Source organism: Lonchura striata, chromosome 1 (assembly GCF_046129695.1).
Source record: "Lonchura striata isolate bLonStr1 chromosome 1, bLonStr1.mat, whole genome shotgun sequence".
In the NCBI taxonomy this organism is placed as follows: Eukaryota; Metazoa; Chordata; class Aves; order Passeriformes; family Estrildidae; genus Lonchura; species Lonchura striata.
Genome location: NC_134603.1, coordinates 77306262 through 77321422, shown reverse-complemented (window position 1 = coordinate 77321422; position 15161 = coordinate 77306262). Strand labels below are relative to the sequence as shown.

The 15161-nt window shown below is 47.7% G+C and overlaps 1 long non-coding RNA gene across 1 annotated transcript; it reads right to left on the bottom strand.

Annotated features, from left to right (window-relative positions):
- Positions 1-2742: 2742 nt before the first annotated feature.
- LOC144246754 (uncharacterized) lies at positions 2743-10692 on the bottom strand. Its single transcript, XR_013340431.1, has 2 exons — positions 10276-10692; positions 2743-5349 (listed from the first exon to the last, which is right to left on the bottom strand). It is a non-coding gene; the product is annotated as an uncharacterized LOC144246754 (long non-coding RNA).
- Positions 10693-15161: the final 4469 nt, after the last annotated feature.

Genomic DNA, 15161 nt, shown 5'->3' with positions numbered 1-15161 from the left:
GTTTTCTTTCCCAGGGAAAATGGCCAAAGGATGTGCCCAGGGGCCCCTAACCCTGGGCTGGCACCTGTCTGCAAAATATCCATATATCGAAGTTTGGACCGCAGACAGAAGTTGTCCCCTCCTCAAACTTGTGCTGCCCTGATAGACCCAAGGGAGCCCTACAAACTGACATCAGGAACCTGGACTGGTGAGTTTTCTTTCCCAGGGAAAATGGCCAAAGGATGTGCCCAGGGGCCCCTGGTGCAGGGCTGGGCACCTGACTGCAAAAAATCCTTCTATTGAAGGATGGACCCCAAACCGAATGTTGTCCCCACCTCAAACTTGTGCTGCCCTGATAGACCCAAGGGAGCCCTACAAACTGACATCAGGAACGTGGACTGGTGAGTTTTCTTTCCCAGGGAAAATGGCCAAAGGATGTGCCCAGGGGTCCCTGGCCCTGGGCTGGGCACCTGACTGCAAAATATCCTTATATTGAAGGATGGTACCCAGACCGAAGTTGTCCCCACCTCAAACTTGTGCTGTCCTGATAGACCCAAGGGAGCCCTACAAACTGACATCTGGAACCTGGACTGGTGAGTTTTCTTTCCCAGGGAAAATGGCCAAAGGATGTGCCCAGGGGGCCCCTAGCCCTGGGCTGGGCACCTGACTGGAAAAAATCCTTATATCGATGTTTGGACCCCAGACAGAATGTTGTCCCCACCTCAAACATGTGCTGCCCTGATAGACCCAAGGGAGCCCTACAACCTGACATCAGGAACTTGGACTGGTGAGTTTTATTTCCCAGGGAAAATGAGCAAAGGATGTGTCCAGGCAGCCCCTGGCTTGGGCTGGGCACCTGACGGCAAAATATCCATATATCGAAGTTTGGACCTCAGACCGAAGCTGTCCCCTCCTCAAACTTATGCTGCCCTGATAGACCCAAGGGAGCCCCACAAAGTGACATCAGGAACCTGGACTGGTGAGTTTTCATTCTTAGGGAAAATGGCCAAAGGATGTGCCCAGGTTCCCCCTGGCCCTGGGCTTGGCACCTGACTGCAAAAAATCCATATATCGAAGGATGGACCCCAGACCGAAGTTGTCCCCACCTCAAACTTGTGCTGCCCTGATAGACCCAAGGGAGCCCTAAAAACTGACATCAGGAACTTGGACTGGTGAGTTTTCTTTCCCAGGGAAAATGGCCAAAGGTTGTGCCCAGAGGGCCCTGGGCCTGGGCTGGATCCTGACAGCAATATGTCCTTATATCAAAGGATGGATCGCAGACCGAAGTTGTCCGCACCTCAAACTTTTGCTGCCCTGATAGACCTAAGGGAGCCCTACAAACTGAAGTCAGCAACCTGGACTGGTGAGTTTTCTTTCCCAGGGAAAATGGCCAAAGGATGTGCCCCGGGGCCACTGTCCCTGTGCTGAAACCTGACTGCAAAATATCCTTATATCGAAGGATGGACCCCAGACCGAAGCTGTCCCCACCTCAAACTTGTGCTGTCCTGATAAACCCAAGGGAGCCCTACAAACTGACATCAGGAACCTGGACTGGTGAGTTTTCTTTCCCAGGGAAAATGGCCAAAGGATGTGCCCAGGGGCCCCCGGCCTTGGGCTGGGACCTGATTTCAAAATATCCTTATATCGAAGGATGGATCGCAGACCGAAACTGTCCCCACCTCAAACATGTGCTGCCGTGATAGACCCAAGGGAGCCCTACAAACTGACATCAGCAACCTGGACTGGTGAGTTTTCTTTCCCAGGGAAAATGGCCAGAGGATCTGCCCAGGGGCCCCTGGCCCCGGGCTGGGTCCTGAATGTTATAAACGAGCACAATAGGCTGTTAAATCCAATTAAAAGGATTTATTAATAGCAGAAAGCGAAAGCAAACCAGCGCGCGCTGGGCGGCAGTTGGTTCAACTACCGCGCCTAGCTCCCCGTTTCCCCCCCACTTATTGGGTTGTCTCTTCCGGGTGTGTGACGCTCTGGTGACGCTCCAGTGTCTCTTCTGCGCAGGCGCACCCTGTTGTTGGGTGGTCGTTCTCTGCCTCTTGGTGGCGCCAGTGGTCTTCTTTAAGGTTGTCTCTGCGACCTGGAAATTCCCTCAAAAACAAGAAATGTTATCTCGAGGCACGTTTACATGTTTTGCCAAGTCTGTAACGGAACTATCCTTGAAACATATCTATTTGCTTAGGTGTTTGGGTGTCTAGTAGCAGCCTTTTCAAAACAGTTCTAACTCCCTAAAAACTTCGTAACGAAGTCAACCTTGAAAGATAGTCACTGGAATGCATGACATAGACACTGGAATGCATGAGATAGACACTGGAATGCCTGACAAGATGAGAACATGTTCAGACAAGTACAAGCTCTAATTAAAACTCTATTCTGTGAATATGAGAGACTCTATATGAACAAAAAGGCCTTATTTTTCTAACAATATCCCCCCTTTTTATTTTAACCTTCTTTTTGTTCATTAAAGCGTTCTAACTCTTTCTTGCTTAACTCTAAATACTCTTCAGTCTCTACTTCGCTAAGTGGCTCATACTTTGGCTTTACTATCATTAAATGTGCAGCTTCTAACCTATTTTTCACTAGGGTAATAAGTTTGCTAAGGATACATGGTCCAAAAGTAAGTATTAGAATTAGTAAAATTACTGGTCCCGCAAGGGTGGATAATAGAGTGGTCAGCCAGGGAGAATATGTAAACCAGGATTCATACCAACTTTTCTGGGATTCTCTTTCTCTTTTTCGTTGTTCTATTTGTTTGCGTAACTCAGCCATCGTGTCTTTTACAATACCTGTGTGGTCTACATAAGCGCAACATTCTTCTTGTAAAGCAACACATAGTCCCCCTTGCTGTAAGAACAACAAATCTAATCCCCTTCGGTTTTGGAGGACTACCTCAGAAAGGGATTTTACTGATTTAACTAGTTCACTTATGGCTTTATCTATTCTACTTAGATCTTCATCTACAGATGTGCGCAGAGCTTTCATACCTTGGGTTTGACTTACTAGGGAAGCGACCCCTGTTCCGACTCCCGCTCCCCCTATGCTGAGCAAGATTGCTACCGTTAGTGCTGTAAGTGGTTCTCTCTTAACTAAGTAGTGTTCAGGGGTTTGTTGATGTTCTAACACGTATTCTTTTGGGTGGTATACGATTCTGGGGATTATTAGAACTTGAATGCAGAAGTCTGAATTATTAAAGGCTTTTACCGATAGGCAGGGTGTAACTCCAAGTTGTTGACATACCCATTTAGTATTGACTGCTGGCATAAGCCAATCAAAAGGTTTGTCTGTTTTGTTAATGCTTATTGTTGTGTTGCAGAGGTGTCGCATATCTGCAGGAATTTTTCCTACGCATCTTCCTTGCCCACTAACTTGGGACAAGGTAATGCCTGGAACATTATCTCCTTCTTTTTTCCAGAGACACTCCTTTGGATTTGTACCATTTATTTCCCTTGCTTCGGATGTAATCCCAATAGCTTCATAAAAGGGTGGATTTATCATATAGCAAAGCCAACATCCTTTAGTTAGGTTAGGATGGGTATGATTTAGAACCCCAAAAGTAGCTTGCATGATTTTCCATAAAGTTGTATACCTCTGCACTAATAACTGAGGTTCTTGATTACCTTTGTCTATAACATTATCTCTGGCTTTATTACTTTCTTTTAAGTCATTGCTTATTATTGGATTTGGGCCTATAGGGCTAGGGTCGTGCGGTGCTACTTCTTTTTTTATTTGAATCAGATTTCCCGGATCATGTCCTTCTATCCAATGCCTAACCCCCCATGTTTTGCCTATTAACCACCCAGAATCGCTTGGTTGAGTGATATTTAGGTAAAGAAAGGTGCAGTTCCCAAGTAAGTTTTTCCCAGTCCAAGGCCACTCTCGTGGTCGTTTACATCCTACTGGTCCATGTCCTACCTTTAAATATTTATCTAATCCCCCACCCGGAGCCCACGCTGATGCTATTGTTTCACAGCCCCAATAGGCACAGTAATAATGTTTGGGGTAATTACAGTATTGCTTCCCTGGGTTTGAAGCGGGGCACATATAGAAGCTTGTTAAGTTTAACAGTCGCCCGCATTTTAAATTCCGAGTTAAATCACAGATTCCAACTTTGAAGCTCGGTGCTCCAGGTCCCGTTATTGTTTGTAAAATATGACGGGTATCGTGATCTTCCCATCTGCTTAAGGTCCATTTAAAGGGTTCATGTGAGTTAGCTGTAGCACTCTGAAGGGGAAACCATACAAACATAAAAACCCATAGGATTGAGTGATACGCACTGCAGGGGAGGATGTTACTTATCATGCTCAGTTTTACATTCCCATTTTCCCTCATTCCGTTGTCACCATTCTCATACTCATGATGATTTACGTTCTCTTTCAAGGTTTGGGAGGGCCCCTCATCCCCACTATCTACCTCTCTGTCTCGCCTGTCAACTTGGTTGCTACAAGTTACAGGGCAAGCCATCTTCCCGACAGCAGAGATATTCTTCAGGGGTGGGATCGTTCCCTCTCTCCCACTTTGATCTCCGGGAGATCCAATTTTTTGTATTCAACTGTGGAGTGTCGCACCTGAGTTTTTTAACTAATTTGCGACACTTAACCTGGACTATATCCGTGAGAAACGGACCCAGGGGCTCGTTGGAATGGTAACAGTGGAATTCAGGGTTGATTCCCTTTACGAAAACCTCCCACCACTCAGGGGATCCTTTAGTCAATTCCCGAGTGGCAACCTTGTAATTTAGTACTTCAGATGTCAATTTGCGCTGCTCCAGCCAGCAGCGTTGACATACACTTTTTGGAGCTCTCCCCTTTCTGCAGTGAGCCCACCACAATCCTTTACAGATTTTGCAGGAAAAACAGGCAAAAGGGTAACAACGACAATCTAACCAACTACACCTTACTCTAATACTTCGATGTTCAGCGTGGCCCTCCCCTTCCCAAGGTCTCTGTTCTTTTTCAAGTCGGATGAACCGATAGAAGGGCTGCTGGGCTGAATCCTCTAGACGTTTACAGTATCCTGGAGGTTTTGTTTCTCCAACTAGTTGTACTTGCAGTTCCCAGTTATCTCCAACCCAAATGTCTTTAGAGCTGATAGAGCTCATGAAAATTATTTGTAAGTTCTCTTTACTGTTAGCTTTAAATCCCCCGGCTTCCCGTCAATTTTCCAGCTCGCTTCTTTGGAAGCTGTATGAAATCGAGTTGGATCCACTGGCCCCTTTATTCTGCTAGCATGAGTCCATCCCTTCTCTGCTGTACGGACTGCGGAGTCAGTGGTGATTAAAACCAGGTATGGTCCGTCCCACTTTGGGGTGATCGAATCTTCCTTCCAGCTCCGGATGAGGACCCAGTCGCCGGGTTGTACCTGGTGTAACACAAGATCTAGGGGTGGTCTTTGGGCCCACATCCCTTTTTCCCATAACTGTTTTTTATATTTCATTAAAATGGTTAAGTATTTATTAATACTTTGATCAGTAATATTAGGATTGGTTTGAACTTTTTCTAGGGAATAGGGCATCCCATATAGCATTTCAAATGGGGATAGTCCTACATCAGCTCGTGGCTGAGTTCGAACATTTAATAATGCCAACGGCAAACATTTTATCCAGGATAATTTAGTTTCTAGTGTTAATTTGGTGAGTTGTTTCTTAATTTCCCCATTCATTCTTTCTACCCTTCCCGAACTCTGTGGATGCCAGGGAGTATGTTGTTCCCATTTTGTGCCCAGAGCTTCTGCTAGCATCTGTGTTATTTTTGAAGTGAAATGGGGGCCTTTATCAGAGTCTATCGTTTCTGGGACCCCATATCTAGGTATTATTTCTTCCAGCAAGGCTTTTGTTACCGTCCGAGCTGTTTCTCTGGCAGTGGGGATTGCTTCTACATAATGTGTTAAATGGTCCACTATAACCAGAAGATATTTTAGTCTCCCTATCTTGGGGAGCTCAGTAAAGTCTACTTGTAAATTTGAAAAGGGCCTCTTTGCCACTGGCCTCCCACCCAGGGGTAGCTTCCTTAGGTTTCTTCTGTTTACTCGTAGACAGGTTGGACAGCTTCTAGTAATCCCTTTCGCTAAGTCATGTAGGCCCACTGTCATATAATGGGTGGCAAAGTGATCCACCAGTCCTTGAGCGCCCCAGTGTGTTCTCTGGTGTAATTTACTAAGCATCCGCTGGGCTATGGCTCTAGGTAAAACCTCCCTCCCATCCTTTAACAGCCATTTCCCTGATTCCTCTTTTATTCCCAATTTTGTAAGCTTCTCTTGTTCTTCCCTTGTAAATATAAGCTTATCCTGGGTAGTAGACCCAGGGTTCTTTGGGGTATCTACAAGGTCCTTCCTAATTCCCTCACTTAAGGTTAATGTCTTGATAATTGCAGCTTTCTTTGCCTCATAGTCTGCCGCATTGTTACCCCTACTCCGGTAATCCATTCCCCGTTGATGCCCTTTTAAATGGACCACTGCTATCCTAGTAGGGCCTCTCAAGGCCCTCAGGAGGGCTATTATTAGTTTCTGATGGATTAAGTCCTTTCCCTGTGAATTTACGAGGCCTCTCTCTTCCCATAATTTTCCAAAAGTGTGCACCACCCCGTATCCATATTTAGAATCTGTATAGATGGTCCCCTCTTTTCCTTTTAATAGTTCCAAGGCTCTTAGGATAGCGTATATCTCGCAGGCTTGGGCTGACCATGTTTTGTCTAGGGGTCCAGATTCGATTACTTTTAAATCAGCCCCCCCCACTATGGCATATCCTGATCTCCTTTGCCCCTCAACTACTCTGGATGACCCATCAACAAACAATTTTTCTCCAGTCTCTAATTCTTCTTCCTCCAGGTCAGGTCTAATTTTGGTTTGTTCTTCTATAGTAATTACACAGTCATGTATTAGTGATTCAGTTTCGGGCTCTCCGAAGAGGAAGGAGGCTGGATTTTGTAATGAGGTGGTTTCTAAAGTGAAATTAGGGGTTTCTAATAGAATCCCTTCATATTTTAGGAGCCTGGCATCAGAGATCCATTTGTCTGCTTTTTGTTGCATTACACTCCGTATGTTATGTGGAGTTAATACCTTCAGAGTGGCATTAAAGGTGATCTTCCTTGCTTCTTCTACTAACTCCGCACAGCCTGCAATTATTTGTAAACAGCCCGGCCATCCCCTGCTTACAGGGTCTAAGATTTTAGACAGATATGCAATAGGTTTCTTTTTCCCCGCCCAGTCCTGGGTAAGTACTCCATAAGTTACTCCATCTGCGATATTAACAAATAAAAAGAAGGGCCTCTTTAAATCTGGGAGGCTTAGGACTGGAGCATGGACCAGAGTTTCTTTTAATTCTTGGAATTTAGATTTTTCCTCCTCTGTCCACTTGAGGTGCCCGTCTTGGGTAAGTTTTTGATACAAAAATCTTGCCTTCCCACTATAGTTCTCAATCCACTGCCTACAATATCCTGTAAGTCCTAATACCTGACGAATTTGCCGTTTACTTTGCGGTAGGGGCAGAGATAGGATTGCTTGTACTCTATCTGGATCAATTCTCTTTTCTCCCTTTTTCAAATAATGTCCCAGGTACCTAACTTCTTCTTCTACAAATTGTAGTTTTGCTTTAGAGACTTTTAATCCTTTTAGTCCCAGGAAATTCAATAGTTTAATACTTTCCTTCCGGACTTTGTCTTCTTCTTTACCTGCTATTAACAAATCATCCACATACTGAACTAGCTTTACCTCTGGGTCTGTTTTATAGTCTTGCAAAATTTGTTCCAGGGCTTGCCCGAATAAATTAGGTGATTCCGTAAAGCCTTGTGGAAGTACCGCCCACCTGAGTTGCTGTCGCCTCCCCGTGTCAGGGTCCTCCCATTCAAAGGCAAAATAATCTCGGCTGGATTCGTCCAGAGGGCAAGCCCAAAAGGCATCCTTCAGGTCTATTACACTATACCACTCATTTTCAGGTCCCAGTTTGCTTAAAAGAGTATAGGGATTCGCCACTACTGGGAATCGGGCTACAGTTCGCTTATTAATTTCCCTAAGGTCGTGCACCAGCCGATAGGATCCGTCTGCCTTTTTTACCGGGAGTATAGGGGTGTTAAAAGGCGACATGCAAGGCTCTAGCAGTCCTTGGTTTAACAGCCTTTCAACCTCAGGTTTTAACCCTCTCCTCCCTTCTAGTGAAATTGGATACTGTTTTATTCTTACCGGGATTTCAGGATTTCTGATTTTCACTGTAAATGGGGTTATATTTAATTTGCCCACAGTCCCTGGATTATACCACACTTCGGGGTTTATTTTCTCTTCATCTTCTAAACGGAGGGAACAAAGTCTGATCTTTAATTCCTTCTCTACCACTTCAATTTGAACTCCCAATTCAACAATCAGGTCTCTCCCTAACAAATTGTAATCCGCTTCAGGAACTAATAGGAAGTCACCCAACCCCACTTTAGTTCCCGATTCCACCACCACCCCTTTGATAATTTGTACTTCAAAAGGTTCCCCCTTAGCTCCTATTACCGTGGCTGTCTGTTTTGACAAATTACAGCCCTGAGGCAGAAATTGAATAGTAGATCTTTCTGCCCCTGTATCGACCAGGAAATCTATTTCCTGGCCTTGGGGACCCACCTTCAATTTTATCAAGGGCTCTTTCTGATGTTTCTTAGTCCCCATAAAATAGAGCCCCTGACTCCCCTATTCGATTTTGAACTCCTCCTCGTCCCTTAGCCTCCTCCTGCACTCCCTCTTGAAATGCCCCTTCTTACCGCAATAATAGCATACCCTTTCTCCTACCTTTCCCTTGTCACCCCCCCCTTTCCGAGTAACTCTCTTTTGTTCTTCCTCTACCCGCCTGCTTTCCCTCACTGCAGCAACCATCATTTTCACCTGTCTTTTCTGACTTTCATCCTCTCTGCGGACATAAACCTTCTGCGCCTCTCGCAATAATTCTGCTAAATCCCTGTCCTGCCAATCATCCATTTTCTGTATCTTTCTCCTGATATCATCCCAAGATTTCGAGACAAACTGGACTTTGAGAATTGCCTGTCCCATTGGGTTATTCGGGTCTAATCCCGAGTACAGCTGGAAACTTTTCCTTAACCTCTCTAACCATTCAGTGGGGGTTTCATCCTTCTTTTGTCGGTCGTTAAATGCTTTATTTATATTCTGGCCCCTAGGAACGGACTCTCTTATGCCATCAATTAATATGGTCCGAAAGTCCCGCATGTTAGCTCTATGAGCCTCATCCTGGTTATCCCAATTAGGATTCTGCAGAGGCCATTTGGTATCGGCCCGCTGCTGGGCATGTGCGGGTTGGGCATCCCAGGCTCGCATTCCAGCAACTCTTATCATGTTCCTTTCCTCGGCCGTGAATAAAATGTTAAGTATAGCTTGTAATTCCTCCCAGGTGTATATATTAGGACCTAGGAATTGATCCACCCGCTCTGCCACGCCCAAGGGGTCTTCTAGCAAATTTCCCATCTCCTTCTTAAAGTCTCTAACATCCCCCGAACTTAAGGGCACCGAAATAAATCCAATCCCCGGCTCTGGTCCCCCCATCGGCATTTCCCTTAAGGGAAATAGTTTGCCTTGCGTCTTACTTCGGGTAAGAGGACCACGCGAGCCTGAGGGTTGATCAGAGTCTGAGTCTGATTCTTCCTCATCCGATTGTGGAGGAGGAGGGGGTGCATTTGGTGCAGGGGGAATGTAGGGCGGGGGTGCAATGATTACTTCTTCCGCTCGCCCCTTCTTTTTCTTTCTCCCTGAAGCCTCCGAGAGTTTAAACACGAGCACCTCCGGCTTTTCTATCCAGACTTGGGCATAGGCACTCTCCTCAGGGTTAGAAGGTTGCTTAGCGTGTACCCAACCATTCAACAGTTGCTTTACCCAGTCCTCTGAGGATCCAAAGACGGGCCAAAACACTCCTTTAGAAATCTCTTGTCCTCCCCATACTTCTATGCAATAGTGTATCATCTTTGCCTTATCCTTTCCAGGTGCCCCTGGAAAGTGCTCCCAATTTGTTAGCATAAACCCTAAGGGACTCTCCTTAGGAATTGGGGGAAGTTTTACCCCCACCGGGGAGGGGGATTTATCCTTGCTTCCCCCCTGCCCCATGTCCTCCGGAGTACCTTCAGTCACTCACGACAGCACAATCGCTTCCCCTGGTTCGTGGCCCAGGCCCTCGCGGGCTCTGGAAAACGCACTACTGAGGGTCCACACTCGCTTGGAGAATCCGGCTGCCAGTCCTCCTCTCACACACACACACACTCGCCGTACTCCGGGATCCCGAACCCCGCCCGAACGGATCCCCTTTATACTCACGCGTCCTGCGTCTTCTCTTCGTCCGGACTTTTGTGCACAAAAATTACGGGGTACCCTGGGCCCGCTTCCCTTTCTTTGCTTTCGCTCTCTAGGCTTTTAGGTTCGTCGGTCGGGATGAGGGTAAAAACCCCGGTCTGAGTCCGCTCAAGGGAGCGGAATCGTGGCGCCCCTCTCAGAGAGAGGTTCCCCAGATCCCGATCCGAGTCACGGCACCAAATTGTTATAAACGAGCACAATAGGCTGTTAAATCCAATTAAAAGGATTTATTAATAGCAGAAAGCGAAAGCAAACCAGCGCGCGCTGGGCGGCAGTTGGTTCAACTACCGCGCCTAGCTCCCCGTTTCCCCCCCACTTATTGGGTTGTCTCTTCCGGGTGTGTGACGCTCTGGTGACGCTCCAGTGTCTCTTCTGCGCAGGCGCACCCTGTTGTTGGGTGGTCGTTCTCTGCCTCTTGGTGGCGCCAGTGGTCTTCTTTAAGGTTGTCTCTGCGACCTGGAAATTCCCTCAAAAACAAGAAATGTTATCTCGAGGCACGTTTACATGTTTTGCCAAGTCTGTAACGGAACTATCCTTGAAACATATCTATTTGCTTAGGTGTTTGGGTGTCTAGTAGCAGCCTTTTCAAAACAGTTCTAACTCCCTAAAAACTTCGTAACGAAGTCAACCTTGAAAGATAGTCACTGGAATGCATGACATAGACACTGGAATGCATGAGATAGACACTGGAATGCCTGACAAGATGAGAACATGTTCAGACAAGTACAAGCTCTAATTAAAACTCTATTCTGTGAATATGAGAGACTCTATATGAACAAAAAGGCCTTATTTTTCTAACACTGAATGCAAAAATTTTATACCGAAAGAAGAACCCCAGACCGAATGTTGTCCCCACCTCAAACTTGTGCTGCCCTGATAGACCCAAGGGAGCCCTAAAAACTGACACCAGAAACCTGGACTGGTGAGTTTTCTTTCCCAGGGAAAATGGCCAAAGTATGTGCCCAGGAGCCCCTGGCCTTGAGCTGGGCCATGAATGTAAAAAATCATTATTTTGAATTTTGGACCCCAGACTGAATGTTGTCCCCACCGCAAATTTGTGCTGTCCTGATAGACCCAAGGGAGCCCTACAAACTGACATCAGGAACCTGGACTGGTGAGTTTTCTTTCACAGTGAAAATGGCCAAAGGATGTTCCCAGGGGGCCCCTAGCCCTGGGCTGTGGTCTGTCTGCAAAAAATCCATATATCGAAGTTTGGACCGCAGACAGAAGTTTTCCCCTCCTCAAAATTGTGCTGCCCTGATAGACCCAAGGGAGCCCTACAAACTGACATCAGCAACCTGGACTGGTGAGTTTTTTCCCAGGGAAAACGGCCAAAGGATGTGCTCAGAGGGCCCTGGCCCTGGGCTGTGCCCTGAGTGCAAAAAATCCTTATATCGAAGTTTGGACCACAGACCGAATGTATTCCCCACCTCAAACATGTGCTGCCCTGATAGACCCAAGGGAGCCCTACAAACTGACATCAGGAACCTGGACTGGTGAGTTTTCTCTCCCAGGGAAAATGGCCAAAGGATGTGCCCAGGGGGTCCCTAGACCTGGGCTGGGCACCTGACTGCAAAAAATCCTTTTATTGAAGAATGGATCACAAAACGAAGATGTCCCCACCTCAAAACTGTGGTGTCTTGATAGACCCAAGGGAGCCCTACAAATTGACATCAGGAACCTGGACTGGTGAGTTTTCTTTCCCAGGGAAAATGTCCAAAGGATGTGCCCAGGGGGCCCGTGGCCCTGGGCTCCAGCCTGACTTCAACAGATGCTTATATCGAAGGATGGACCCCATATGGATGGTGTCCCCTCCTCAAACTTGTGCTGCCCTGATAGACCCAAGGGAGCCCTACAAACTGACATCAGCAACCTGGACTGGTGAGTTTTCTTTCCCAGGGAAAATGGCCAAAGGGTTTGACCAGGGGCCCCAGGACCTGGGCTGGGCAACTGACTGCAAAAAATCCTTATATCGAAGTTTGGACCCCTGATCGAATGTTATCCCCACCTCAAACTTGTGCTGCCCTGATAGACCCAAGGGAGCCCTACAAACTGACATCAGCAACCTGGACTGGTGAGTTTTCTTTCCCAGGGAAAATGGCCAAATGATGTGCCCAGGGGCCACTGTCCCTGTGCTGGAACCTGACTGCAAAATATCCGTATATCGAAGGATGGACCCCAGACCGAATGTTGTCCCCACCTCAAAATTGTGCTGTCCTGATAGACCCAAGGGAGCCCTACAAACTGACATCAGCAACCTGGACTGGTGAGTTTTCTTTCCCAGGGAAAATGGCCAAAGGATGTGCCCAGGGGCCCCTGGCCCTGGGCTGGGTACCTGACTGCAAAAAATCCTTATATCGAAGGTTAGACCCCAGACCGAATGTAGTCCCCACCTCAAACTTTTGCTGCCCTGATAGACCCAAGGGAGCCCTACAAACTGACATCAGGAGCATGGACTGGTGAGTTTTCTTTCCCAGGGTAAATGGCCAAAGGATGTGCCCAGGGCCCCCTGGCCCTGGGCTGGAACCTGACTGCAAAATATCCTTATATCGAAGGATGGACCCCAGACCGAAGTTGTCCCCACCTCAAACTTGTGCTGCCCTGATAGACCCAAGGGAGCCCTACAAACTGACATCAGGAACGTGGACTGGTGAGTTTTCTTTCCCAGGGAAAATGGCCAAAGGATCTGCGCAGGGGGCCCAGGGACCTGGGCTGTGAACCTGACTGCAAAAAATCCTTATATCGAGGGATGGATCGCAGACCGAAGTTGTCCCCACCTCAAACTTGTGCTGCCCTGATAGACCCAAGGGAGCCCTACAAACTGACATCAGGAACCTGGACTGGTGAGTTTTCTTTCCCAGGGAAAATGGCCAAAGGATGTGCCCAGGGGGCCCCTGGCTGTGGGCTCCAGCGTGACTTCAAAAAATCCATATATCGAAGTTTGGACCGCAGACAGAAGTTGTCCCCTCCTCAAAATTTTGCTGCCTTGATAGACCCAAGGGAGCCCTACAAACTGACATCAGCAACCTGGACTGGTGAGTTTTCTTTCCCAGGGAAAATGGCCAAAGGATGTGCCCAAGGGCCCCTGGACCTGGGCTGGGCACCTGACTGCAAAAAATCCTTATTTCGAAGGATGGACCCCAGACCGAATGTTGTCCCCACCTCAAACTTGTGCTGCCTTGATAGACCCAAGGGAGCCCTAAAAACTGACATCAGGAACTTGGACTGGTGAGTTTTCTTTCCCAGGGAAAATGAGCAAAGGATGTGTCCAGGCGGCCCCTGGCTTGGGTTGGGCACCTGACGGCAAAATATCCATATATCGAAGTTTGGACCTCAGACCGAATCTGTCCCCTCCTCAAAATTGTGCTGCCCTGATAGACCCAAGGGAGCCCTACAAAGTGACATCAGGAACCTGGACTGGTGAGTTTTCATTCTTAGGGAAAATGGCCAAAGGATGTGCACAGGGTCCGCTGGGACAGGGCTGGTCATCTGACTGCAAAAAATCCTGATATCGAAGGATGGATCGCAGAACGAAGTTGTCCCCCCCTCAAATTTGTGCTGCCCTGATAGACCCAAGGGAGCCCTAAAAACTAACATCAGGAACTTGGACTGGTGAGTTTTCTTTCCCAGGGAAAATGGCCAAAGGATGTGCCCAGGGGGCCCCTGGCCCTGGGCTCCAGCCTGACTTCAAAAGATCCTTATATCGAAGGATAGACCCCATACGGATGCTGTCCCCAACTCAAACTAGTGCTGCCCTGATAGACCCAAGGGAGCCCTACAAAGTGACACCAGGAACCTGGACTGGTGAGTTTTCTTTCCCAGGGAAAATGGACAAAGGATGTGCCAGGGTGCCCCTGGCCCTGGGCTTGAACCTGACTGCAAAAAATCCATATATCGAAGGATGGACCCCAGACCGAAGTTGTCCCCACCTCAAACTTGTGCTGCCCTGATAGACCCAAGGGAGCCCTACAAACTGACATCAGGAACTTGGACTGGTGAGTTTTCTTTCCCAGGGAAAATGGCCAAAGGTTGTGCCCCGAGGGCCCTGGGCCTGGGCTGGAACCTGACTGCAATATATCCTTATATCAAAGGATGTATCGCAGACAGAAATTGTCCGCACCTCAAACTTCTGCTGCCCTGATAGACCTAAGGGAGCCCTACAAACTGACATCAGCAACCTGGACTGGTGAGTTTTCTTTCCCAGGGAAAATGGCCAAATGATGTGCCCAGGGGCCACTGTCCCTGTGCTGGAACCTGACTGCAAAATATCCGTATATCGAAGGATGGACCCCAGACCGAAGCTGTCCCGACCTCAAACTTGTGCTGCCATGATAGACCCAAGGGAGCCCTACAAACTGACATCAGGAACCTGGACTGGTGAGTTTTCTTTCCCAGGGAAAATGGTCAAAGTATGTGCCTACGGGCCCCTAGCCGTGGGCTGGCACCTGTCTGCAAAAAATCCTTATATCGAAGTTTGGACCACAGACCGAATGTTGTCCCCTCCTTAAACTTGTGCTGCCCTGATAGACCCAAGGGAGCCCTACAAACTGACATCAGCAACCTGGACTGGTGAGTTTTCTTTCCCAGGGAAAATGGCCAAAGGGTGTGCCTAGGGGCCCCTAGCCGTGGGCTGGCACCTGTCTGCAAAAAATCCTTATATCGAAGTTTGGACCACAGACCGAATGTTGTCCCCTCCTCAAACTTGTGCTGCCCTGATAGACCCAAGGGAGCCCTACAAACTGACATCAGCAACCTGGACTGGTGAGTTTTCTTTCCCCGGGAAAATGGCCAAAGGATGTGCCCAGGTGCCCCTGGCCCTGGGCTTGGCACCTGACTGCAAAAAATCCCTA